The sequence below is a fragment of the Oncorhynchus gorbuscha genome, unplaced genomic scaffold (genome assembly GCF_021184085.1).
Source record: "Oncorhynchus gorbuscha isolate QuinsamMale2020 ecotype Even-year unplaced genomic scaffold, OgorEven_v1.0 Un_scaffold_591, whole genome shotgun sequence".
NCBI lineage: Eukaryota > Metazoa > Chordata > Actinopteri > Salmoniformes > Salmonidae > Oncorhynchus > Oncorhynchus gorbuscha.
This window is the reverse complement of record NW_025745427.1, coordinates 5325-33097: the sequence shown is the minus strand read 5'-3', so window position 1 is coordinate 33097 and position 27773 is coordinate 5325. Positions and strand designations below refer to the sequence as shown.

At 44.1% G+C, this 27773-nt stretch overlaps 1 pseudogene; it reads right to left on the bottom strand.

Annotated features, from left to right (window-relative positions):
- Positions 1-18: 18 nt before the first annotated feature.
- On the bottom strand, positions 19-25766 carry LOC124018945 (annotated as a pseudogene).
- Between the last annotated feature and the right edge of the window lie 2007 nt (positions 25767-27773).

The window sequence follows — 27773 nt, the reverse complement described above, 5'->3', positions numbered from 1 at the left end:
TTACATTCTGATGGTCTAGAATACATATCAGTCCTCAGTTACTTTACATTCTGATGGTCTAGAATACATATCAGTCATAGTTACATTCTACAAGAAATGTCTCAATGTCCTTCACCACACACATCACTCCACTTTGAGTTCACTTTGACTGGTTGAAAGCAGCCAAATATCCTTGATGTGATGAGAGTCCAAAATTTAACATGCAGCATCCAATGAACACTCTGGAATAATTTAATCTTCCACTAAAACATATTAAACCTGAAATGACATAAGGGGAAACAAATGTAATATTTAACTGTTTAGAAATGACCATCAATCTGTTTAGACTAACACATCAACTGAATCTGTTTAGAATCTGTGTTTGCAGGACAAGACAGATCTGTCAGAAGACAACACCATGGTTTTGGTACAGACTAATCACAGCAGCAGCTCTTGGAGGTCATACAACAGGGTCATGTTCATTAGGTACCAAACAGAAGAAAGCACACAAACAGGGAGGGCCTACCTGGACTTCCTTTTCTGTTGCTGAACATTTTCATTTTCTGTTGCTGAACATTTTAATTTTCTGTTGCTAAACATTTTCCTGTTGCGTACGCTAATGAACACCGCGCAGTCAGGGTCACTCACCTCACTGCCTTGTGGCTGAGGCCTGGAGGAAGGGGACAGTGGATACTGCCTCTTCTCATGGATGGCCTGCAGACTAGTAATTAAGAACTTCTTGTCCTTCCCCTCCTGGTGATGAAAAATAACAGATGAGTAACCATCAACACACAGATCACAATCTTTGTAAGAATATTCAATGAAACCAGAAGTGTTTTGTCCACACACACATTTTCTATTTGCTCCTGTAGCAGACTGATTGTTTTCCTTTGGCCGTCTAAAACTTGGGTGTGAATGTAAATGACCATTCTGAAAAAAGAGAGGCAAAATGAACTGCCAGGTAGGTGAACATAACATACTTAAAACATACACTGTACTGTTAGTGGCTTTGCATAATAGTGTCAGCCAAACGGCACACAACAAGAAATATCCAGAGCAGTCCAAAGAATGTCCTTGTTGGATGCTGACTCACAGAAAGACACCTGCCAACAGGAACAGGAAGAAGGGGTTCTCCACCAAGCAGCTGTGTATCCAGTTGAGCCAGCCCAGCTTGGGGTTGGTACTCTTCAGCTCCTGGGCCCACTGTTTGCCTGAGTGGAACATGAAGGGGAGGTTCCTGAAAGGACCACAGCCAGAGGAGGGCTTAATCCTATGGGGGGAGGCGAAGGGAAGAGGAGAAGAAACATTAGGACCACAACCAGAGGAGGGCTTAATCCTATGGGGAGGCGAAGGGGGGGGGAGGCGAAGGGGAGAGGAGAAGAAACATTAGGACCACAGCCAGAGGAGGGCTTAATCCTATGGGGGAGGCGAAGGGGGAGAGGAGAAGAAACATTAGGACCACAGCCAGAGGAGGGCTTAATCCTATGGGGGGAGGCGAAGGGAAGAGGAGAAGAAACATTAGGACCACAGCCAGAGGAGGGCTTAATCCTATGGGGGGAGGCGAAGGGAAGAGGAGAAGAAACATTAGGACCACAGCCAGAGGAGGGCTTAATCCTATGGGGGAGGCGAAGGGAAGAAGGAAGAGAAGAAACATTAGGACCACAGCCAGAGGGGGCTTAATCCTATGGGGGAGGCGAAGGGGAGAGGAGAAGAAACATTAGGACCACAGCCAGAGGGGGCTTAATCCTATGAAGGGGAGGCTGGGGGAAGGGAAGAGGAGAAGAAACATTTGGACCACAACAGAGGGGGCTTTTAATACTGCAGTGTCAACCTGAAGAGTAATGAGGCTGAAATATATTTTCTGTTCAGGTTGTCCTTCCCATGGGGCACAATTCCAGAGATGTGTACTTTTCAAGGGATGTTAATAGCAACATGGGGGACTCAAAAGCGAAAAGGTGCATGTACTGTATGCATGAAACATTGGACCACAACCAGTATAGGTTGATATCCTTTGGGGGGTGTGTGTGGTGTGTGTGTGTGACAGACAACCAGAGGTGTGTGTGTTGGACAGACTCACATCCATATGGTGTAGGCCACAGACACGGTGGCCCCGAGGAAGGAGGGGAAACACAGCAGAGAGATGAAGAGGGTGCTCATCTGACTGGCTCTCCACGGCTTCCTGGAGGCCTGGCAGTTCACCAGTAGGCTGCTCTGAGGAGGGAGAAAAGGACCACAACAGAGAGAGTTCACCAGTAGACTGCTCTGAGGAGGGAGAAAAGCAACAAGAGAGTTCACCAGTAGACTGCTCTGAGGAGGGAGAAAAGCAACAAGGAGTTCACCAGTAGGCTGCTCTGAGGAGGAGAAAAGCAAGAAAGAGTTCACCAGTAGACTGCTCCTGGGGAGGAGGGAGAAAAGCAACAAGAGAGTTCACCAGTAGACTGCTCAACCTGAGGAGGGAGAAAAGCAACAAGAGAGTTCACCAGTAGACTGCTCTGAGGAGGGAGAAAAGCAACGAGAGAGTTCACCAGTAGACTGCTCTGAGGAGGGAGAAAAGCAACAAGAGAGTTCACCAGTAGACTGCTCTGAGGAGGGAGAAAAGCAACGAGAGAGTTCACCAGTAGACTGCTCTGAGGAGGGAGAAAAGCAACAAGAGAGTTCACCAGTAGACTGCTCTGAGGAGGGAGAAAAGCAACAGAGAGTTCACCAGTAGACTGCTCTGAGGAGGGAGAAAAGCAACAAGAGAGACCAGTAGACTGCTCTGAGGAGGGAGAAAAGCAACGAGGAGTTTCCAGTAGACTGCTCTGAGGAGGCCTGGCAGTTCACCAGTAGACTGCTCTGAGGAGGGAGAAAAGCAACAAGAGAGTTCACCAGTAGACTGCTCTGATGGAGGGAGAAAACAACGCTGGGGTTTCCAAAGAGCAACAAGTTCACCAGTAGACTGAGGGAGGGCAACAGAGAGTTCACCAGAGCTCTGAGGGAGAAAAGCAACTGGAGAGAGTTCACCAGTAGACTGCCTCTGAGGAGGAGAAAAGCAACGAGAGAGTTCACCAGTAGACTGCTCTGAGGAGGAGAAAAGCAACAAGAGAGTTCACCAGTAGACTGCTCTGAGGAGGGAGAAAAGCAACAAGAGAGTTCACCAGTAGACTGCTCTGAGGAGGGAGACAAGAGTTCACCAGTAGGCTGCTCTGAGGAGGCCTGTAATAGCTGTCTGCAGAACCATCCTTCAAAAGCCTGTATTGGTTAATATTGGACTCTAACAAGAGAGTTCACCAGTAGACTGCTCTGAGGAGGGAGAAAAGCAACGAGAGAGTTCACCAGTAGACTGCTCTGAGGAGGGAGAAAAGCAACGAGAGAGTTCACCAGTAGACTGCTCTGAGGAGGGAGAAAAGCAACAAGAGAGTTCACCAGTAGACTGCTCTGAGGAGGGAGAAAAGCAACAAGAGAGTTCACCAGTAGACTGCTCTGAGGAGGGAGAAAAGCAACAAGAGAAGAAAGACTAATGTGTCTAACACCGCTGGGGTTTCCACTGAGTGCGATAGCTGGCAACAAAATGGCGGATCCTATTCATTTTCAATTGAAGGAAGTGCCTCAGGTCAAAGTGAACAAGGTCAGAGAAGGCAGGCGAACAGAGCATGAGCGGGTGGGAATTAAGTTGGGGACCTTATGTTTCTGGACGGGACCTTTACTTACCTAATCGTTTGTCAACACTTTTTGGGCCTCTGGTTATGACAAGTGCAGAGTTTGGACATGATAGTTTGACCTCTTTTAAGGAGTGTACCACTGTCACTGAAGTAGTAGTTACTGTGTATTGGTTACTTTTGAGCTGGGGCCTACCTTTACTGTGTAATGGTTACATTGGTGGAGCTCTGAGCTGGGACCTACCTTTACTGTGTAATGGTTACATTGGTTGAGCTCTGAGCTGGGACCTACCTTTACTGTGTAATGGTTACATTGGTTGAGCTCTGAGCTGGGACCTACCTTTACTGTGTAATGGTTACTGGTCTGACTAATGAAGGTAATGGACTCTAGAACCATCCTTGGGAGCCTGTATTGGTTACTGGTTGACCTTCAAAAGCCTGTAATGGTTACATTTTAGCTGTCTGACTAATGACCTTTACTGTGTAATGGTTACTCTGAGCTGGGACCTAGCCTGTATAATGGTTACTGGTTGAGCTCTGAGCTGGGACTAATGAAGGTAATGGTCACAGAATTGGTACTGTTTAGAGCTCATGAAGGAGCTGGGCCTGTTTTACTCTGAGAACCATCCTTCAAAAGCCTGTAATGGTTACACTGGTTGAGCTCTGACTAATGAAGGGACCTAACTGTTTAGCTTTTTCATAACAACAACAACAGCTTGAGGATCTGCACAGCTGGCAGTAAAGGAGTGAAGAACAAGCCGAGCCTGTGGGAAACGATGACAGAACCATCCTTCAAAACTACTAGCTGTCTGAGTCCTTCAAAAGACATAAATACCACAGAAACCTCAATGACATTATCATCAAAAGAAAGAGACGACCCAGGGCTGACGGCACCTGCAGCTGATCTAAGGAAGCATGACAAAACAATTATGTCACAGAGATACGAGGTGAGACGACTCATGGCATGCGAACAGGCATTTTACCAGGTGAGGGTTTGCCCATAGATGAGCTCTAGAACCATCCGTTACGGGCGATATCAAACACTGGCTTAGAACCTCCTTCTCCTCAGCACTCCTTGAGAAAACAGCCTATGGGGGGGGACAGAGTGGAGAACCATCCTTATCAGTACATTTGACAGGAACTCTAAACAACATGTTCAGCAGGTCTGCCACGTACAACTTCTATTTTCAAAAAGGTATACTTATTTACAAATGTCCATTTCACAAATACACTTTGGAAGTTACAACTTGAACTCAAAACAGAATGACTGTTTAATATGACAAGAACAGAAATAGAAATATTACAAAAGCCTGTATTGGTTACTGTTTAGCTGTCTGACTAATGAAGGTAATGGACTCTAGAACCATCCTTCAAAAGCCTGTATTGGTTACTGTTTAGCTGTCTGACTAATGAAGGTAATGGACTCTAGAACCATCCTTCAAAAGCCTGTATTGGTTACTGTTTAGCTGTCTGACTAATGAAGGTAATGGACTCTAGAACCATCCTTCAAAAGCCTGTATTGGTTACTGTTTAGCTGTCTGACTAATGAAGGTAATGGACTCTAGAACCATCCTTCAAAAGCCTGTATTGGTTACTGTTTAGCTGTCTGACTAATGAAGGTAATGGACTCTAGAACCATCCTTCAAAAGCCTGTATTGGTTACTGTTTAGCTGTCTGACTAATGAAGGTAATGGACTCTAGAACCATCCTTCAAAAGCCTGTATTGGTTACTGTTTAGCTGTCTGACTAATGAAGGTAATGGACTCTAGAACCATCCTTCAAAAGCCTGTATTGGTTACTGTTTAGCTGTCTGACTAATGAAGGTAATGGACTCTAGAACCATCCTTCAAAAGCCTGTATTGGTTACTGTTTAGCTGTCTGACTAATGAAGGTAATGGACTCTAGAACCATCCTTCAAAAGCCTGTATTGGTTACTGTTTAGCTGTCTGACTAATGAAGGTAATGGACTCTAGAACCATCCTTCAAAAGCCTGTATTGGTTACTGTTTAGCTGTCTGACTAATGAAGGTAATGGACTCTAGAACCATCCTTCAAAAGCCTGTATTGGTTACTGTTTAGCTGTCTGACTAATGAAGGTAATGGACTCTAGAACCATCCTTCAAAAGCCTGTATTGGTTACTGTTTAGCTGTCTGACTAATGAAGGTAATGGACTCTAGAACCATCCTTCAAAAGCCTGTATTGGTTACTGTTTAGCTGTCTGACTAATGAAGGTAATGGACTCTAGAACCATCCTTCAAAAGCCTGTATTGGTTACTGTTTAGCTGTCTGACTAATGAAGGTAATGGACTCTAGAACCATCCTTCAAAAGCCTGTATTGGTTACTGTTTAGCTGTCTGACTAATGAAGGTAATGGACTCTAGAACCATCCTTCAAAAGCCTGTATTGGTTACTGTTTAGCTGTCTGACTAATGAAGGTAATGGACTCTAGAACCATCCTTCAAAAGCCTGTATTGGTTACTGTTTAGCTGTCTGACTAATGAAGGTAATGGACTCTAGAACCATCCTTCAAAAGCCTGTATTGGTTACTGTTTAGCTGTCTGACTAATGAAGGTAATGGACTCTAGAACCATCCTTCAAAAGCCTGTATTGGTTACTGTTTAGCTGTCTGACTAATGAAGGTAATGGACTCTAGAACCATCCTTCAAAAGCCTGTATTGGTTACTGTTTAGCTGTCTGACTAATGAAGGTAATGGACTCTAGAACCATCCTTCAAAAGCCTGTATTGGTTACTGTTTAGCTGTCTGACTAATGAAGGTAATGGACTCTAGAACCATCCTTCAAAAGCCTGTATTGGTTACTGTTTAGCTGTCTGACTAATGAAGGTAATGGACTCTAGAACCATCCTTCAAAAGCCTGTATTGGTTACTGTTTAGCTGTCTGACTAATGAAGGTAATGGACTCTAGAACCATCCTTCAAAAGCCTGTATTGGTTACTGTTTAGCTGTCTGACTAATGAAGGTAATGGACTCTAGAACCATCCTTCAAAAGCCTGTATTGGTTACTGTTTAGCTGTCTGACTAATGAAGGTAATGGACTCTAGAACCATCCTTCAAAAGCCTGTATTGGTTACTGTTTAGCTGTCTGACTAATGAAGGTAATGGACTCTAGAACCATCCTTCAAAAGCCTGTATTGGTTACTGTTTAGCTGTCTGACTAATGAAGGTAATGGACTCTAGAACCATCCTTCAAAAAAAGCCTGTGAAGGTTGGACTCTAGAACCATCCTTCAAAAGCCTGTTTAGCTGTCTGACTAATGAAGGTAATGGACTCTAGAACCATCCTTCAAAAGCCTGTATTGGTTACTGTTTAGCTGTCTGACTAATGAAGGTAATGGACTCTAGAACCATCCTTCAAAAGCCTGTATTGGTTACTGTTTAGCTGTCTGACTAATGAAGGTAATGGACTCTAGAACCATCCTTCAAAAGCCTGTATTGGTTACTGTTTAGCTGTCTGACTAATGAAGGTAATGGACTCTAGAACCATCCTTCAAAAGCCTGTATTGGTTACTGTTTAGCTGTCTGACTAATGAAGGTAATGGACTCTAGAACCATCCTTCAAAAGCCTGTATTGGTTACTGTTTAGCTGTCTGACTAATGAAGGTAATGGACTCTAGAACCATCCTTCAAAAGCCTGTATTGGTTACTGTTTAGCTGTCTGACTAATGAAGGTAATGGACTCTAGAACCATCCTTCAAAAGCCTGTATTGGTTACTGTTTAGCTGTCTGACTAATGAAGGTAATGGACTCTAGAACCATCCTTCAAAAGCCTGTATTGGTTACTGTTTAGCTGTCTGACTAATGAAGGTAATGGACTCTAGAACCATCCTTCAAAAGCCTGTATTGGTTACTGTTTAGCTGTCTGACTAATGAAGGTAATGGACTCTAGAACCATCCTTCAAAAGCCTGTATTGGTTACTGTTTAGCTGTCTGACTAATGAAGGTAATGGACTCTAGAACCATCCTTCAAAAGCCTGTATTGGTTACTGTTTAGCTGTCTGACTAATGAAGGTAATGGACTCTAGAACCATCCTTCAAAAGCCTGTATTGGTTACTGTTTAGCTGTCTGACTAATGAAGGTAATGGACTCTAGAACCATCCTTCAAAAGCCTGTATTGGTTACTGTTTAGCTGTCTGACTAATGAAGGTAATGGACTCTAGAACCATCCTTCAAAAGCCTGTATTGGTTACTGTTTAGCTGTCTGACTAATGAAGGTAATGGACTCTAGAACCATCCTTCAAAAGCCTGTATTGGTTACTGTTTAGCTGTCTGACTAATGAAGGTAATGGACTCTAGAACCATCCTTCAAAAGCCTGTATTGGTTACTGTTTAGCTGTCTGACTAATGAAGGTAATGGACTCTAGAACCATCCTTCAAAAGCCTGTATTGGTTACTGTTTAGCTGTCTGACTAATGAAGGTAATGGACTCTAGAACCATCCTTCAAAAAAAGCCTGTATTGGTTACTGTTTAGCTGTCTGACTAATGAAGGTAATGGACTCTAGAACCATCCTTCAAAAGCCTGTATTGGTTACTGTTTAGCTGTCTGACTAATGAAGGTAATGGACTCTAGAACCATCCTTCAAAAGCCTGTATTGGTTACTGTTTAGCTGTCTGACTAATGAAGGTAATGGACTCTAGAACCATCCTTCAAAAGCCTGTATTGGTTACTGTTTAGCTGTCTGACTAATGAAGGTAATGGACTCTAGAACCATCCTTCAAAAGCCTGTATTGGTTACTGTTTAGCTGTCTGACTAATGAAGGTAATGGACTCTAGAACCATCCTTCAAAAGCCTGTATTGGTTACTGTTTAGCTGTCTGACTAATGAAGGTAATGGACTCTAGAACCATCCTTCAAAAGCCTGTATTGGTTACTGTTTAGCTGTCTGACTAATGAAGGTAATGGACTCTAGAACCATCCTTCAAAAGCCTGTATTGGTTACTGTTTAGCTGTCTGACTAATGAAGGTAATGGACTCTAGAACCATCCTTCAAAAGCCTGTATTGGTTACTGTTTAGCTGTCTGACTAATGAAGGTAATGGACTCTAGAACCATCCTTCAAAAGCCTGTATTGGTTACTGTTTAGCTGTCTGACTAATGAAGGTAATGGACTCTAGAACCATCCTTCAAAAGCCTGTATTGGTTACTGTTTAGCTGTCTGACTAATGAAGGTAATGGACTCTAGAACCATCCTTCAAAAGCCTGTATTGGTTACTGTTTAGCTGTCTGACTAATGAAGGTAATGGACTCTAGAACCATCCTTCAAAAGCCTGTATTGGTTACTGTTTAGCTGTCTGACTAATGAAGGTAATGGACTCTAGAACCATCCTTCAAAAGCCTGTATTGGTTACTGTTTAGCTGTCTGACTAATGAAGGTAATGGACTCTAGAACCATCCTTCAAAAGCCTGTATTGGTTACTGTTTAGCTGTCTGACTAATGAAGGTAATGGACTCTAGAACCATCCTTCAAAAGCCTGTATTGGTTACTGTTTAGCTGTCTGACTAATGAAGGTAATGGACTCTAGAACCATCCTTCAAAACCATCCTTCAAAAGCCTGTATTGGTTACTGTTTAGCTGTCTGACTAATGAAGGTAATGGACTCTAGAACCATCCTTCAAAAGCCTGTATTGGTTACTGTTTAGCTGTCTGACTAATGAAGGTAATGGACTCTAGAACCATCCTTCAAAAGCCTGTATTGGTTACTGTTTAGCTGTCTGACTAATGAAGGTAATGGACTCTAGAACCATCCTTCAAAAGCCTGTATTGGTTACTGTTTAGCTGTCTGACTAATGAAGGTAATGGACTCTAGAACCATCCTTCAAAAGCCTGTATTGGTTACTGTTTAGCTGTCTGACTAATGAAGGTAATGGACTCTAGAACCATCCTTCAAAAGCCTGTATTGGTTACTGTTTAGCTGTCTGACTAATGAAGGTAATGGACTCTAGAACCATCCTTCAAAAGCCTGTATTGGTTACTGTTTAGCTGTCTGACTAATGAAGGTAATGGACTCTAGAACCATCCTTCAAAAGCCTGTATTGGTTACTGTTTAGCTGTCTGACTAATGAAGGTAATGGACTCTAGAACCATCCTTCAAAAGCCTGTATTGGTTACTGTTTAGCTGTCTGACTAATGAAGGTAATGGACTCTAGAACCATCCTTCAAAAGCCTGTATTGGTTACTGTTTAGCTGTCTGACTAATGAAGGTAATGGACTCTAGAACCATCCTTCAAAAGCCTGTATTGGTTACTGTTTAGCTGTCTGACTAATGAAGGTAATGGACTCTAGAACCATCCTTCAAAAGCCTGTATTGGTTACTGTTTAGCTGTCTGACTAATGAAGGTAATGGACTCTAGAACCATCCTTCAAAAGCCTGTGACTAATGAAGGTTACTGTTTAGCTGTCTGACTAATGAAGGTAATGGACTCTAGAACCATCCTTCAAAAGCCTGTATTGGTTACTGTTTAGCTGTCTGACTAATGAAGGTAATGGACTCTAGAACCATCCTTCAAAAGCCTGTATTGGTTACTGTTTAGCTGTCTGACTAATGAAGGTAATGGACTCTAGAACCATCCTTCAAAAGCCTGTATTGGTTACTGTTTAGCTGTCTGACTAATGAAGGTAATGGACTCTAGAACCATCCTTCAAAAGCCTGTATTGGTTACTGTTTAGCTGTCTGACTAATGAAGGTAATGGACTCTAGAACCATCCTTCAAAAGCCTGTATTGGTTACTGTTTAGCTGTCTGACTAATGAAGGTAATGGACTCTAGAACCATCCTTCAAAAGCCTGTATTGGTTACTGTTTAGCTGTCTGACTAATGAAGGTAATGGACTCTAGAACCATCCTTCAAAAGCCTGTATTGGTTACTGTTTAGCTGTCTGACTAATGAAGGTAATGGACTCTAGAACCATCCTTCAAAAGCCTGTATTGGTTACTGTTTAGCTGTCTGACTAATGAAGGTAATGGACTCTAGAACCATCCTTCAAAAGCCTGTATTGGTTACTGTTTAGCTGTCTGACTAATGAAGGTAATGGACTCTAGAACCATCCTTCAAAAGCCTGTATTGGTTACTGTTTAGCTGTCTGACTAATGAAGGTAATGGACTCTAGAACCATCCTTCAAAAGCCTGTATTGGTTACTGTTTAGCTGTCTGACTAATGAAGGTAATGGACTCTAGAACCATCCTTCAAAAGACTGTATAACACAGTCAACATTAAAATAGTAGTGTCAGTACATCTCACAGTGAATGTGAAACAACCAAATGCTCAAGCTGTTCTGGCACTCACAACATCACTACCGACTTCCTCACAAATGACCCAGAGAGCATGTCAAGCACAGTGAAAATAGAATACCAGTTACACTGCACATTAATTATCTACACAAACATCTTCAAAATATGCTCAGCTGGTTAGTCATTCAAATATTTCCAGATAGAATCTCCAAAGAGCAAGTAGAGCGATTATGAAAATAGTAGAATACACAGTACCAGTCAAAAGTTTAGACACACTCATTCTAAACCTACTCAAGGTTTTTTCTTTATTTTTACTAATTTTCTACATTGCATAATAATAGTGCAGCCATAACTATGAAATAACACATATGGAATCATACAGTAATCAAAAAAAGTGTTTTAGATTCATCAAAGCAGCCACCCTTTTTCTTGACTGCTTTGCACACCCTTGGTATTCTCTCAACCAGCTTCACCTGGAATGCTTTTCCAACAGTCCTGAATGTGTTCCCACATATGCTGAGCACTTGTTGGCTGCTTTTCCTTCACTCCACGGTCCAACTCATCCCAAACCATCTCAATTGGGTTGAGGTTGGGTGATTGTGGAGTCCAGATCATCTGATGCAACACTCCATCACTCTCCTCCTTGGCCAAATAGTCCTTACACAGCCTAGAGGTGTGTTGGGTCATTGTCCCACTAAGCGTAAACCAGATGGGATAGTATATCGCTGCAGAATGCTGTGGTAGCAATGCTGTTTAAGTTTATTTGGGCTGCAATTTCTGAGGCTGGTAACTCTCATGAACTTATTCTCTGCAGCAGAGGTAACTCTGGGTCTTCCATTCCTGTGGCGGTCCTCATGAGAGCCAGTGTCATCATAGCGCTTGATTGTTTTTGCAACTGCACATGAAGAAACTTTCAAAGTTCTTGAAATGTTCCGGATTGACTGACCTTAATGTCTTAAAAAGTAATGGACTGTCGTTTCTCTTTCCTTATTTGAGCTGTTTTTGCAATAATATGGACTTGGTATTTTACCAAATAGGGCTATCTCCTGTATACGTCCCCCTACCTTGTCACAACACAACTGATTGGCTCAAACACACTAAGAAAATAAATGACAGAAATTCACTTAATTGAAATGCATTCCAGATGACAACATATAGAATGCCAAGAGTGTGCAAAGCGGTCATCAAGGAGAAGGGTGGCTAAATACATTTAGATTTGTTGAACATTTTTTGGGTTACTACATGATTCCATATGTGTTATTGTATTGTTTTGATGTCTTCACTCTTATTCTACAATGTAGAAGATGTCCAACGTGTCCAAAGTGGTAGGCAGGTCCAAACTTTAGACTGGTACTATAGGTTAACACATACAAATCTCCACAACATGGGGTTACAGAGGGAGTGTCAGTACACCTTACAGGAATTATTACCATAAAACACTTCTTACTTCCATATAAATTCTCCGAAGACTGTGTAGAGAACCGTGAATATGAAATCCACGAGCAGGAAACGATACAGCTCCTGACCAACAAAGCTCTCCCAGCACTGTAGCGACAGACCAAGATACCAAAGTCAAAATATACATTACAACAACTGTGGTGGGAACTCATTAACAGACTAATAGACATCTGAAAAGAGTCTATACTATCCCACTCAATTTGTGGGAGAGCAAAATTGCTCCACTTGCAAGGCCTAGGGGGGAAAGGGGGGGTCCGAAATAAGGGAGGGTTTTCCAACAAAAATAAAAAAAAGTGCTTTGGGGAGGGTTATGCATTTTATTTTGTATTGAGCACAGGGCGGGGTAGTGTTTTTAAAAAATATATTTTTGTATTGGGCACAGGGCGGGGTAGTGTGTTTTAAAAAATATATTTTTGTATTGGGCACAGGGCGGGGTAGTGGTTTTAAAAAATATATTTTTGTATTGGGCACAGGGCGGGGTAGTGTGTTTTAAAAAAATATATTTTTGTATTGGGCACAGGGCGGGGTAGTGTTTTAAAAAAATATATTTTTGTATTGGGCACAGGGCGGGGTAGTGGTTTTAAAAAATATATTTTTGTATTGGGCACAGGGCAGTGGTTTTAAAAATATATTTTTGTATTGGGCACAGGGCGGGGTGTGTTTTAAAAAAATATATTTTTGTATTGGGCACAGGGCGGGGTAGTGTTTTAAAAAAATATATTTTTGTTTGGGCACAGGGCGGGGTAGTGTTTTTAAAAATATATTTTTGTATTGGGCACAGGGCGGGGTAGTGTTTTAAAAAAATATATTTTTGTATTGGGCACAGGGCGGGGTAGTGTGTTTTTTAAATATATTTTTGTATTGGGCACAGGGCGGGGTAGTGTGTTTTTTATACAGTGGGGCAAAAAAGTATTGTCAGCCACCAATTGTGCAAGTTCTCCCACTTAAAAAGATGAGGCCTGTCATTTTCATCATAGGTACACTTCAACAATGACAGACAAAATGAGGGAAAAAAAATCCAGAAAAATCACATGTAGGATTTTTAATGAATTTATTTCCAAATGGTGGAAAATAAGTATTTGGTCACCTACAAACAAGCAAGATTTCTGGCTCTCACAGACCTGTAACTTCTTCTTAAAGAGCCTCCTCTGTCCTCCACTCATTACCTGTATTAATGGCACCTGTTTGAACTTGTTATCAGTATAAAAGACACCTGTCCACAACCTCAAACAGTCACACTTCAATCTCCACTATGGCCCAGAACAAAGAGCTGTCAAAGGACACCAGAAACAAAATTGTAGACCTGCACCAGGCTGGGAAGACTGAATCTGCAATAGGTAAGCAGCTTGGTTTGAAGAAATCAACTGTGGGAGCAATTATTAGGAAATGGAAGACATACAAGACCACTGATAATCTCCCTCGATCTGGGGCTCCACGCAAGATCTCACCCTGTGGGGTCAAAATGATCACAAGAACAGTGAGCAAAAATCCCAGAACCCCACGGGGGGACCTAGTGAATGACCTGCAGAGAGCTGGGACCAAAGTAACAAAGCCTACCATCAGTAACACACTACGCCGCCAGGGACTCAAATCTTGCAGTGCCAGACGTGTCCCCCTGCTTAAGCCAGTACATGCCCAGGCCAGTCTGAAGTTTGCTAGAGAGCATTTGGATGATCCAGAAGAAGATTGGGAGAATGTCATATGGTCAGATGAAACCAAAATATAACTTTTTGGTAAAAACTCAACTTGTCGTGTTTGGAGGACAAAGAATGCTGAGTTGCATCCAAAGAACACCATACCTACTGTGAAGCATGGGGGGTGGAAACATCATGCTTTGGGGTTGTTTTTCTGCAAAGGGACCGGGACGACTGATCAGTGTAAAGGAAAGAAAGAATGGGGCCATGTATCGTGAGATTTTGAGTGAAAACCTCCTTTCATCAGGAAGGGCATTGAAGATGAAACATGGCTGGGTCTTTCAGCATGAAAATGATCCTAAACACACTGCCCGGGCAACGAAGGAGTGGCTTCATAAGAAGCATTTCAAGGTCCTGGAGTGGCCTAGCCAGTCTACAGATCTCAACCACATAGAAAATCTTTGGAGGGAGTTGAAAGTCCGTGTTGCCCAGCAACGCCCCCCCAAAAAAAAAAAAAAAAAAAAAAAATCACTGCTCTAGAGGAGATCTGCATGGAGGAATGGGCCAAAATACCAGCAACAGTGTGTGAAAACCTCGTGAAGACTTACAGAAAACGTTTGACCTCTGTCATTGCCAACAAAGGGTATATAACAAAGTATTGAGATAAACTTTTTGTTATTGACCAAATACTTATTTTCCACCATCATTTGCAAATAAATTCATTAAAATTCCTACAATGTGATTTTCTGGATTTTTCTCATTTTGTCTGTCATAGTTGAAGTGTACCTATGGTGAACATTTACAGGCCTCTCATCTTTTTATGTGGGAGAACTTGCACAATTGGTGGCTGACTAAATACTTTTTTGCCCCACTGTATATATTTTTGTATTGGGCACAGCGGAGGGTAGTGTGTTTTTTGTATATAGTTTGTATTGGGCACAGGGCGGGGTAGTGTGTTTTTAAAATATATTTTTGCATTGGGCACAGGGCATGGCACGGAGCCCCCAGCGACGGCCTCCATGGCACGGAGCCCCCAGCGACGGCCTCCATGGCACGGAGCCCCCAGCGACGGCCTCCATGGCACGGAGCCCCCAGCGACGGCCTCCATGGCACGGAGCCCCCAGCGACGGCCTCCCACGGAGCCCCCAGCGACGGCCTCCATGGCACGGAGCCCCCAGCGACGGCCTCCATGGCACGGAGCCCCCAGCGACGGCCTCCATGGCACGGAGCCCCCAGCGACGGCCTCCATGGCACGGAGCCCCCAGCGACGGCCTCCATGGCACGGGCCCCAGCGACGGCCTCCATGGCACGGGGCCCCAGCGACGGCCCCAGTGGCCGGGGCCCGCAACGAGGGTCCCCAGTCCGGGGCCCGCAACGAGGGTCCCCAGTCCGGGGCCCGCAACGAGGGTCCCCAGTCCGGGGCCCGCAACGAGGGTCCCCAGTCCGGGGCCCGCAACGAGGGTCCCCAGTCCGGGGCCCGCAACGAGTGTCCCCAGTCCGGGGCCCGCAACGAGTGTCCCAAGTCCGGGGCCCGCAGAGAGGGTCCTCACACCAGAGGCGCCACCAAAGCGGGGTGAGCCAGAGCGTGGTCTACGTCCCGCACCAGAGCCGCCACCGCGGATAGATACCCACCCAGACCCTCCCCTATAGGTTCAGGTTTTGCAGCCGGAGTCCGCACCTTTGGAGCGGGGTAAGGTCATTCCCTGACCTTAGAGAGCCTTTTTTATGTCTCTTTTTGGTTTGGTCAGGGTGTGATTTGGGTGGACATTCTATGTCCTTTATTTCTATGATTTGTGTTTCTATGTGTTGGCAGGGTATGGTTCTCAATCAGGGACGGCTGTCTAACGTTGTGTCTGATTGAGTATCATACTTAGGTAGCCCTTTTAGTGTGGGTAGTTGACTTTGTTAGTGGCACTATAGCCCTCTTAAGCTTCACGGTCGTTTTGTATTGTTTGTTGGCGACCTTAAAAATAAAGTAATGTACGCTCACCACGCTGCGCTTTGGTCCACTTATTCCTTCCAGGAAGACGGCCGTGACAATATGCGTACGGAGGCCCATTATCAGCAGATATCACTCCTGTGTTCCAATGGCACGTTGCGTTAGCTAATCCAAGTTTATCATTTTAAAAGGCTAATTGAACATTAGAAAACCCTTTTGCAATTATGTCAGCACAGCTGAAAACTGTTGTTCTGATTAAAGAAGCAGTAAAAACAGGCCTTCTTTAGACTAGTTGAGTATTTGGAACATCAGCATTTGTGCGTTCGATTACAGGCTCAAAATGGCCTTCTGAAACTCGTCAGTCTATTCTTGTTCTGAGAAATGACGGCTATTCCATGTGAGATATTGCCAAGAAACTGGAGATCTCGTACAACGCTGTGTACTACTCCCTTCACAGAACAGTGCAAACTGGCACTAACCAGAATAGAAAGAGTGGGAGGCCGCGGTGCACAACTGAGCAAGAGGACAAGTACATTAGAGTGCCTAGTTTGAGAAACAGATACCTCACAAGTCCTCAACTGGCAGCTTCATTGAATAGTACCAGCAAAACACCAGTCTCAACGTCAACAGTGAAGAGACAACTCCGGGATGCTGGCATTCTAGGCAGAGTTGCAAAGAAAAAGCCATCTCAGACTGGCCAATAAAAATAAAAGATTAAGATGGGCAAAAGAACACAGACACTGGACAGAGGAACTCTGCCTAGAAGGCCAGCATCCCAGAGTCGCCTCTTCACTGTTGACGTTGAGACTGGTGTTTTGCTGAAAAAAAATCTATCCAAACAGTGCAGCGGCCATTTGACAAATGGAAAGAGACATCTGTTACAAAACAGCAAAATGACAGTTTTATGACAGTCGGAGATTGTCAACACAAGCCTTCAATACTGGGTAGGCCTACAAGGTAGGGAGGGATGTATTTCCAGTTGTCAGTCTATTTGTTGTGGTTCTGAAAACGCAAATCATGATATTGAGGTGCTTGGAATTGTTTACTGGTTGTGTGGTGCATTGGGACGGAAACCTGTTGGTGGAAAATGTGTTGCATATTTGACATAGTTATACATATGGCATTAAAATGTTAAATCTGATTTCCCTCTAGCTGATCATTGTCTGCATCCGGCTCTGATTGTAGAGTAATGAAACAGGCAGGGAGAGTGAGCTCCTCTGTGGTGGTCGGCCAACCCTCAACCTGCACGGCATCAATCGTGCCACAAAAGCATGCTTTAGTTGATATCCATGTTTATAAACACAGTGTTGCTACAGTTGTTATTTGTGGTCGTAAACATTATTTTGAGTTAATTCTATGAGGGGGGAGGGTGTGCAATTTATTTTACAGTGAAAAGGGGGAGGGGGGTCATGTGTAAATAGTTAAGCTGAGGAGGGAGGTACATTTTTTGTATGACACCTTGAGTTGGACCAGCCTCCCTGGTAAATATAGAACTGTCCCCTACTACTACTACTTTGGGCCATAAATTCTTAGATACTAATGTTTCAATGAAAGGGGACCTTAATTTGAAGGTGACATCTTGTTTTATGACAGACAGCATGGTGACAACTATCAGGTGTCTTACCTGCAGACCATGTTGCTCTGGTTCAGCTGCAATTTTCCCCAGCCAATGGTAGCACAGTACGCCAAGAATGCTCACCTTCAGCAGTAGGTTCCTGTATAAAAACAGGATGTACAGTATCAAATGTCTCAGAGTAAGAGTGCTGATTTAAGGTCAGTTTAGCCCAGCCATACTGAAATGGAGGACCGAGGTCCGGACCCAGAACGGGGTCAATACACACAGCGGGTCCTGACTTTTTGGGGAAACTTAGTCAGGCTTTCAACTTGCTGCTGTTGATTTATAATAGAATGCACAAGGTGCAATTTGGAAATGTGTAAGTGCATGGGCAGTTTTCTTATGTCATTCACTGACTGACCTACAGCTAGACACAGTGCAAAGCTAGACACAGTGCATTCAGAAAGTATTCAGACCCCTTGACTTTTTACACATTTTGTTACGTCTTTATTCTAAAAATGGATTAAATAAATACATCTCGTCAATTTACACAAATACCCCATAAGTTACACAATACCCCATAATGACAAAGTGAAAACAAGTTTTTACGTAAATAATTTGAATTCGAAATTGAGCTCAGGTGCTTCCTGTTTCCATTGATCATCCTTGAGATGTTTTAAAACTTGATTGGAGTCCACCTGTGTTAAGGAGTCTATATAAGGTCCCACAGTTGGCAGTGCATGTCAGAGCAAAAACCAAGCCATGAGGTTATAAGAACTGTCTGTAGAGCTCCGAGACAGGATTGTGTTGAGGAACAGATCTGGGGAAGGGTACCAACAAATGTCTGCAGCATTGAAGGTCCACAAGAACACAGTGGCCTCCATCATTCTTAAAAGGAAGAAGTGTGGAGTTCTGTGGAGATGAGAAAACCTTCCAGAAGGACAACCATCGCTCCAGCACTCCACCAATCCGGCCTTTATGGTAGAGAGGCCAGACGGAAGCCATTCCTCTGTAAAAAGGCACATGACAGTCCGCTTGGAGTCTGCCAAAAGGCTCTCAGACCATGAGAAACAACATTCTCTGGTCTGATGAAACCAAGAGTGAACTCTTTGGCCTGAATGAGAAGTTTCACGTCGGGAGGAAACCAGGCACCATCCCTACGGTGAAGTATGGTGGTGGCAGCATCATGCTATGGGGATGTTTTTCAGTGGCAGGAACTAGTCAGGATCAAGGGAAAGATGAACGGTGCAAAGAACAGAGAGATCCTTGATGAAAACCTCCTCCAGACCGCTCAGGACTTCAGACTGGGGTGAAGGTTCACTTTCCAACAGGACAACAAACCTAAGCACACAGCCAAGACAATGCAAGAGTGGATTCAGGACATCTTGAACCTGATCGAAAATCTCTGGAGAGACCTGAAAATAACAGTGAAGCAACGCTCCCCATCCAACCTGACAGAGCTTGAGAGGATCTGCAGAGAAGAAAGGGAGAAACTCCCCATCCAACCTGACAGAGCTTGAGAGGATCTGCAGAGAAGAAAGGGAGAAACTCCCCATCCAACCTGACAGAGCTTGAGAGGATCTGCAGAGAAGAAAGGGAGAAACTCCCCATCCAACCTGACAGAGCTTGAGAGGATCTGCAGAGAAGAAAGGGAGAAACTCCCCATCCAACCTGACAGAGCTTGAGAGGATCTGCAGAGAAGAAAGGGAGAAACTCCCCAAATACAGGTGTGCCAAGCTTGTAGCATCATAGCTAAGAAGAATCAGAGCTGTAATTACAGCCAAAGCTGCTTCAACAAAGTACTGAGTAAAGGGTCTGAATTCTTATGTAAATCTGATATTTCAGTTTACATTTTTTTTATACATTTCAAACTAATTCTAGAAACCTGTTTTTGTTTTGTCATTATGTGGTATTGTGTGTAGATTGAGGAGGGAAAAACAATTGAATCAATTTTAGAATAAGGCTGTAACGTAACAAATGTGTAAAAGGTCAAGGGGTCTGAATACTTTTCCAATGCACTGTAGGTAAGTTAGGCTAACCAGCTACATGTCAGCTAGATAACTGGTTAGCCTAATTTACCTATCTAAATCTTACAGTTATCGTGGCTGGATTACGTGCCCAGGGCCCCCCATTGATTTTGTTGAGTCACTCAGGTATCATATGAACACACATTAGACATGTAGAATTGCAGGAAATTAGCTTTACAAACAGCAACATTTTCTCTCTAATGGGGAAAGATGTATACATTTGAACATGTGTTGCATGCTTTGAATTAAAAAGGGAAATTACACTCGTCAAAAGTTTTTCTGTAGTCTAATGTCAAGATTTGTCCACATTCCACACTACCGGTTATATAGAGCTATCAGTATGCTTCAACCCCAAAATAGTTTTAAAACGTAACCTTTATTTAACTAGGTAAGTCAGTGAAGAACAAATTCTTATTTTCAATGACTGCCTACACCGGCCAAACCCGGACGACGCTGGGCCAATTGTGCGCCGCTATGGGACTCCCAAACATACCCGGTTGTGATACAACCTGGAATCGAACCAGGGTGTCTGTAGTGACGCCTCAAGCACTGAGATGCCGTGCCTTCGACCGCTCTGCCACTCGGGATCCCGTTAATGTCACAATCCAAAATGAAATATAGGCTAAGCAACATGTAATTTACATATTTCCATTCATATTAGATTGTGACATTAGCTTTGGTAAGATAATTCACCAACTTAACTTTAATTTTCACCAAAATTAGCTGTTTTTCCAGAAATCCCAGTTGGAAGATTCCCAGAATAAGGAGGGAATAAGCAGGAAATCCAGAATCCTTCAACCAGGATTTCTGGGAAAATATTGTAACTCACCACAATGCTAATGTACTAATATGTGCCAAACACTGAACATCTCTGAACGCACTTCTATTCGTATTTACCTGAAAATGGAAACATAGAGACGTACAATGGGCGAGTTGAAGTTCTCCATCCAAGACACGAGGTTAAAGAGACCAGGGAGGAGGAGGTTCCCACAGGACACAACCCCAGGCAGAGCCAGCAGACGAGCCTCATGCACCACACTGACCTCCCCCTCTGCATCCTCAAGTCTCCTCTGGTCACATTGAAGGAAAAACAGTAAACAAAGGACTGTGTTTGAAGAAGAGAGAGTTTAACAAAATTAGCAGGAGTGTTGCGTAAGCCTACAGTAGAGACCAGCATAGGCCTACAGTAGAGACCAGGGGTATTGCATAGGCCTACAGTAGAGACCAGGAGTGTTGCATAGGCCCACAGTAGAGACCAGGAGTGTTGCATAGGCCTACAGTAGAGACCAGGAGTGTTGCATAGGCCCACAGTAGAGACCAGGAGTGTTGCATAGGCCCAGTAGAGACAGTAGAGACCAGGAGTGTTGCATAGGCCCACAGTAGAGACCAGGAGTGTTGCATAGGCCCACAGTAGAGACCAGAGTGTTGACCAGTAGAGACCAGGAGTGTTGCATAGGCCTACAGTAGAGACCAGTAGAGGGGTGTTGCATAGGCCTACAGTAGAGCCTACAGTAGACCAGACCAGTAGAGACCAGGGGTGTTGCATAGAGCCAGGAGTGTTGCACAGTAGAGTAGAGACCAGGGGTGTTGCAGTAGGCCTAGGCCTACAGTAGAGACCAGGGGTGTTGCATAGGCCTACAGTAGAGACCAGACCAGTAGAGACCAGGGTGTTGCATAGGCCTACAGTAGAGACCAGGGGTGTTGCATAGGCCTACAGTAGAGACCAGGGGGTGTTGCATAGGCCTACAGTAGAGACCAGGGGTGTTGCATAGGCCTACAGTAGAGACCAGGGGTTTGCATAGAGGCCTACAGTAGAGACCAGGGTGTTGCATAGGTCTACAGTAGAGACCAGGGGTGTTGCATAGGCCTACAGTAGAGACCAGGAGTGTTGCATAGGGTACAGTTGCATAGGCCTACAGTAGAGACCAGGGGTGTTGCATAGGCCTACAGTAGAGACCAGGGGTGTTGCATAGGCCTAGAGACAGTAGGCCTACAGTAGAGACCAGGGGTGTTGTAGGCCTACAGTAGAGACCAGGCCTACAGTAGAGACCAGGGGTGTTGCATAGGCCTACAGTAGAGACCAGGGGTGTTGCATAGGCCTACAGTAGAGCCAGGGGTGCTGGAGGCGTTATCAGTTGGGCACAATGTTCAGTTCTTTGTTGCTATGAATATTAGTTGGGTGGGCAGTGGACACAGATCAGTCTTCTCAACTCCTATGGTCATTGTCAAACGTACAACCATAGGAGTTGGCTATACAGAACAAACAGATCTGTGACCTGGCTATAGAAACACTGCAGTGCAGACAGACAGTAAGGTAAGAACAAGCAAGGCTCTACATCGCTGACTATCGTCTGGTCCTCCCAGATCTGTTTGTGTTATTTGGCATGACAAAGTCCATAGGAGTGGGCTATACACCACAGATCTGGGACCAGGCTTCTGACCTACTCCAACATTGAGAATGTTGCATTCCCTTCGAGTAGGCCCGAGACATCTCCCCATCTTGTTTTGCAGGCAACAACATGTCTTAAGCTGCTTTCTGATTTCACAATGTGATTTCCTCTGTTGACTCACCAAAGTATAATTCTGCAACAAACAAAAAACGTTCCTGTCTGATTCTCAGAGAAACTCTGAAAAAACCTTATCCCCAAAAACTGTGGCAATACTTGAAAGTAAAGTGGTGATAGTCCTCTTCCAATATCCACCCACTAACTAACTTACTTAGAAGGAAGTTATGTATTGCCAATATCCACCCACTCATTTTCTACTTAAAAAGGAAGTTATGTACAGTGTTGGGCATTGTATTCTATGTGGTATGCTAGAATGAAAATGGGAAGGTAGCTAATGGGCTGGTGTGCCAGCAGCAGTGGGTTAGTGACGAGTAAGATCTCTCTCCTTCCTTGGTAAAGGCTAATCTATCTACCTTTGAGAGAGTAGCCACAAGAAACTCTGGCAGTAATACCCCTATTGTGCAAACCTGAACCGTACTGTGCTGGTCCGTATAGCCCATTTTCTTTCCACATTGTCCTCTCCAGCACAGTTCCAGCAGCTATAGAGGATGCCTAACCAGGCCAGTGCAGTACAGCTCATGCTTGGCTCAGCAGTATGAAAAAGGTGCAACAGTTTAGCTGGGGTTGGATTTGCATAGTGTTCTATGGTGTGATACGAGCCCCCCCCCCCCCCCCCCACACACACACACTAACCAGGTGCATGTACTTGGCAAAGCAGTGGATGCCGAGTGCACAGAAGAAGGTGCCCCCCAGAGAAATGCTCCATGCTAGCAGGTGCACCGCCATCCCAGACAGCCTGCCCTTCACCTCCTCTCCGCCTTTCACCTCCGACAACAGCTCCTGGAAAGAACGAAGAGACAGTTTATTTATTTATTCAACAAGGACAGTACAGCTCATTTTCATCAGTAGCCAAACAGTGAATGTAGAGTCAGTGAAACTACAACACTGAAAATAACTTCCCAGTCAGTATTTTAATCTGCATAATAATGTAGTTCCTTGTAGCTAACTTAGTCTTATTAGTACATCTTAAAATGGTTGCATATTCTGGTTCATTTTCTGTTGACGCTGGGCAAGAATGTAGCTTTCTATAGGCATGCTACACCACAAACACCTAGACCCACATCCTGTGTGTATTTCAATACCAGCAGTTGTCCTTTAGATACGCAGATCTATTAGAGGCAAATTGACGGACTGGAAGTGGGCTTCAGCCTCTGACTTAGCATAGAATATGAGCTTGATCAGGCCTCTATCCTATCTGTTCTATTTTGTTTGTTATAGTCAACGCAGGATTTTGCTCCTGCCCATCACTAACATGCCTGATTCAAACATGCCTTATTGAAATTATCAGCAAATAATCATGGCTCATCACACCTAAAACAAATAATCATGGCTCATCACACCTAAAACAAATGATCATGGCTCATCACACCTAAAACAAATGATCATGGCTCATCACACCTAAAACAAATGATCATGGCTCATCACACCTAAAACAAATAATCATGGCTCATCACACCTAAAACAAATAATCATGGCTCATCACACCTAAAACAAATGATCATGGCTCATCACACCTAAAACAAAAATCATGGCTCATCACACCTAAAACAAATGATCATGGCTCATCACACCTAAAACAAATGATCATGGCTCATCACAAATGACCTAAAACGGTCAGTGAATCATGGACCACATTTGGCTGAATAAGGTGTATTAGTGATGGACTTGTGCAAAACCTTGAACACCTGTTGACGTTAGCTCTCCAGCACTAGAGTTTGAAACCCCTGGGTCGTGTTCATTAGGCACAAAATGGAATAAACAGACAGAAACAGGGAGGGACTACCTGGATTTGTCCAATAAGAAATGCTTATTAGAGTTTTTGGGCTGGAATTGTATTTTTATTTTTTCACTGTGAGCCCTAATGAACATGATCCTGTCCCGTACCTTGAGCTGGGTGGTGATGTTCTCCGACTGCAGCCTGACAGACATCTTCTTGCTGACTTTGAAATCCCAGGAGCAGAAGACCTTTATGGCCATGTTTCCCTGAGACTTGAACACACGGAAACTCCTCCCAAAGGACTTGGACATGCTAAAACAAGTACAATGAAAACATTTTATTATTCCCATGAAAGACCAACAAGGAGAAAAACGTCACAGATCTGTCCTGCCAACTCTTATGGGCATTTTCACACCAACACGGACCATAGCAGTTGGCTGTAGAGCACAAACAGATCTTGGACCAGGCTAACAAAGAGATTCCAAATGAATAGATCAGGGTCATATTCAGGTTATGATCAATGGCTGCGTTTACACAAGTAGCCCAATTCTGATATTTTGCTGGTAATTGGTCTTTTGACCAATCAGATCAGATCTTTCGACAATAATTGGGCAAAATATCAGAATTGGACTGCCTGTGTGAACGCAGCTTAAAAATGATAATCTGATCCTATATCAGCACTTCAAAAGGTTTGAGAGGGTTGTTCAACCTGTAAACGAGGACGATGCCGGTGATAAAGAATGTTATGCCGATGGTGAAGCAGTAGGCTAAGGGAATGTTGTAGGCCATCATGTGAGGGTCACTGGTGGTGCCGCAGCCAGTCCCGGCGGTGGCGTCATCAGGTCTACAACTGGTGTTGATGGTGGAGTTGGTGTAGTAGCCATAAAACATTAGAGAGTTAGAGAGATAACCCTGAGAAGGAAGAGAGGTGATGTGGTTTCAGAAACAGACTGACAACACTGATGTAGTGTTTTGATATAGAAGTGCTCTTGCTGGTGCTTTACATTTGTATGGGTGGGCATTGCATTGTGACTTAGCTAGGTATGTCAGCTAGGTATGTCAGCAGCAGTTGTTTTATTGGCGTAGGCTGGATTTACACTCCACTAGGTGTACTCTGTAGAGGCTCAACAACCACGTCGTGCTTTCACCGCACACAGCAGAGATTTTGGTACATGCTAGAAATTGTAACTTAACCAATCGGTGACATTTCGCTGGACGATCAGTGGAGTTTAAACTTTAGAGTGAATCACATTAAGGTCAAAACCTTGTGGCTGAACATAATCAACCAATCAATCATAAACCTCATCTTACCGTGCCGGTGAACAGCTCCAGGCCTGTGACTCTGTGGGAGCTGGGGGTGTGAAGGGGCGGGTGGATGGCCTGGGGAGGACCAGGAACAGGCCGTTGATGAGGAAGAGAAAGACGTTGAAGAGCAGAAGAGTCCTGATGAAGAGAAAGTAGGAGAGCACACCAGTGCCAAAGCGGCCACCCAGCCTCTTCAAAGCCACCTGCCACAACTGCAGGGAACTGAGGATGAAGAGACATCCGAACCAGATGTGATACAAAGCCTGTGGACACAGGACGCAGAGTAACTTTCATGCCTAACATCTCTGTGCAGAGATTAACGTCAGGATTGGAGCACTTTCCTCAGATTTGACATCTGAATGATAGTCGTGAAATTGCCAACAGCATGTTTTATGCTAGTGATAGCTTGGTTATACTCACTCGCTTAAGGAGGCTACAGCAGGGAACCTGGCTGCTCAAGAGGGACTGTCCAACTCTGTCACTGAATACAAGTTTCCTAAGGAGAGATGTTGACTGTAAAAGGGGTCTTTGAAGATTCAGCAAGGATGAGAGAGAAGGGTTTAAGTAGCTTTCGTGTAATTTGTTTGTCAAACTTTACATTGGCATCATGTAAAGCAAATGGTGTCCTGGAACAATTAAGATAATCAATTACAAACAATGAAGAGAATATGGCACCTCAGTTTAGTCTTCTCAGCCAGACTAAGGGCGTGGCACGCAGCATACGCACACGGTCACCGGCCGACAGACTCTGAAGATTGTTGACCAGCTCCTGTCTCTTGGTCTCTGTAATCCACACAAAGTTAAAAGGATACCATAAAACTTCAATTTAATAGCCCAGGCATTTATTTGCTTCAATCACTGAACACAACCACAAATATAAGAGACAGGCTTGTATTTGCCTGGCTATTAAGAGAGCATACAACTGGCATGCTGACTGCAGAAATTTCCAACAGAGATGTTGCCAGATAATTTAATGTTCATTTCTCTACCATAAGCCGCCTCCAACATTGTTTTAGAGAATTTGTCAGTAGGTCCAACCGGCCTCAACCACAGATCACATGTAACCACAAAAGCCACAAAACCACAGGACCTCCACATCCGGCTTCTTCATCTGCAGAATGAAACTGGTCTCATCTGAGACCAGCCACACCGACAGCTGATGAAACTGTGGGTTTGAACAACTGAAGAATTTCTGCTCAAACTGTCAGAAAACATCTGTGTGCTCGTTGTCCTCACCAGGGTCTTGACCAGACTGCAGTTTGGCATCGTAACAGACTTCAGTGGACTAATGCTCACCTTCGATGGCCACTCGCATGCTGGAAAAGTGTGCTCTTTACGGATGTATCCCGGTTTCAACAGTACCAGGCAGATGGCAGATGTGAGGGAAAGCGTTTTGTTGATTTCAACGTTGTGAACGGAGTGCCCCATGGTCGCAGTGGGGTTATGGTATGGGCAGACATAAGCTATGGACAACAAACACAATTGCATTTTATCGATGGCAATTTGAATGCACAGAGATATCGTGACGGGATCCTGAGGCCCATTGTCATGCCATTCATCCATCACCTCACGTTTCAGCATGATAATGCACAGCCCCATATCGCATGGATCTGTACACAATTCCTGGAAGCTGTACATGTCCCAATTGTTCCATGGCCTGCATACTCACCAGACATTTCACCCATTGAGCATGTTTGGGATGCTCTGGATTGACATGTACGACAGTGTGTTCCAGCTCCCGCCAATATCCAGCAACTTCGCAGACATTGAAGAGTGGGACAACATTCCACAGGCCACAGTCAACAGCCTGATCAACTCTATGTGAAGGAGATGTGTCACACTGCATGATGCAAATGGTGGTCACACCAGATACTGACTGGTTTTCTGAGCCCCTACCGTGGTTCCCAGTCATGAAATCCATAGATTAGGGCCGAATTAAATGCATTTCAATTGACTGATTTCTTTATATGAACTGTTACTCAGTAAAATCTTTGAAATTGCTGCATGTTGATTTATATTTTTGTTCAGTATAACATTTTCTAACCAAACCTTGATATCTTTAACTTTTAACAGCGGAGTCATTCTTGTTGGTACAGCCCATCTCAGCAGAGCACACAAAACAGACACTGACTCTCAGCGGAGGGACAGTCAGGGAATGTTCACTCTGTTCAAAGGTTGATCTAAAAGTTCTAAAACTGTCTGGTTTCAAATGCCATACACATTGTCCTGTGTCTGTAGTGAGGGTGGTAGAAGGCCCTCAAAGCTGGTGAAAGACTATTGCCTTCAGGGGTGGATGGTGAAGTGGGTTTGGGGATTCACCTTCCTCACAGACATCCTCAGAGTCTGCCTCGATCCCATAGCCACGGATACTAGGTCTGGAGGAGAGGGAAACGTCTTGGGTCTGGCGGTGGTACCTGCGCAGCTGAGTAGAACGGATGTTGCACTGGGAGATGATTTCAAGACGACTCTGCTGCCCTGAGTGAGGAGAGACCATTTCCTGAGGTTTAAAAGGAGGAAGATGACATTTACTACCTGGGTGTATTCACTAGGAACCAAACGGAAACAAATGGCCGAAACATTTGTCTAACCTGAACTTGTCCATTAAGTATTCTGTTGCACAGCATACATGGTTCACTACGGTGTGCACTAATGAATACACCCCAGCAGTTTATTCAAATGTCAACCACTTGTGAGGTCAGTGACTTTTG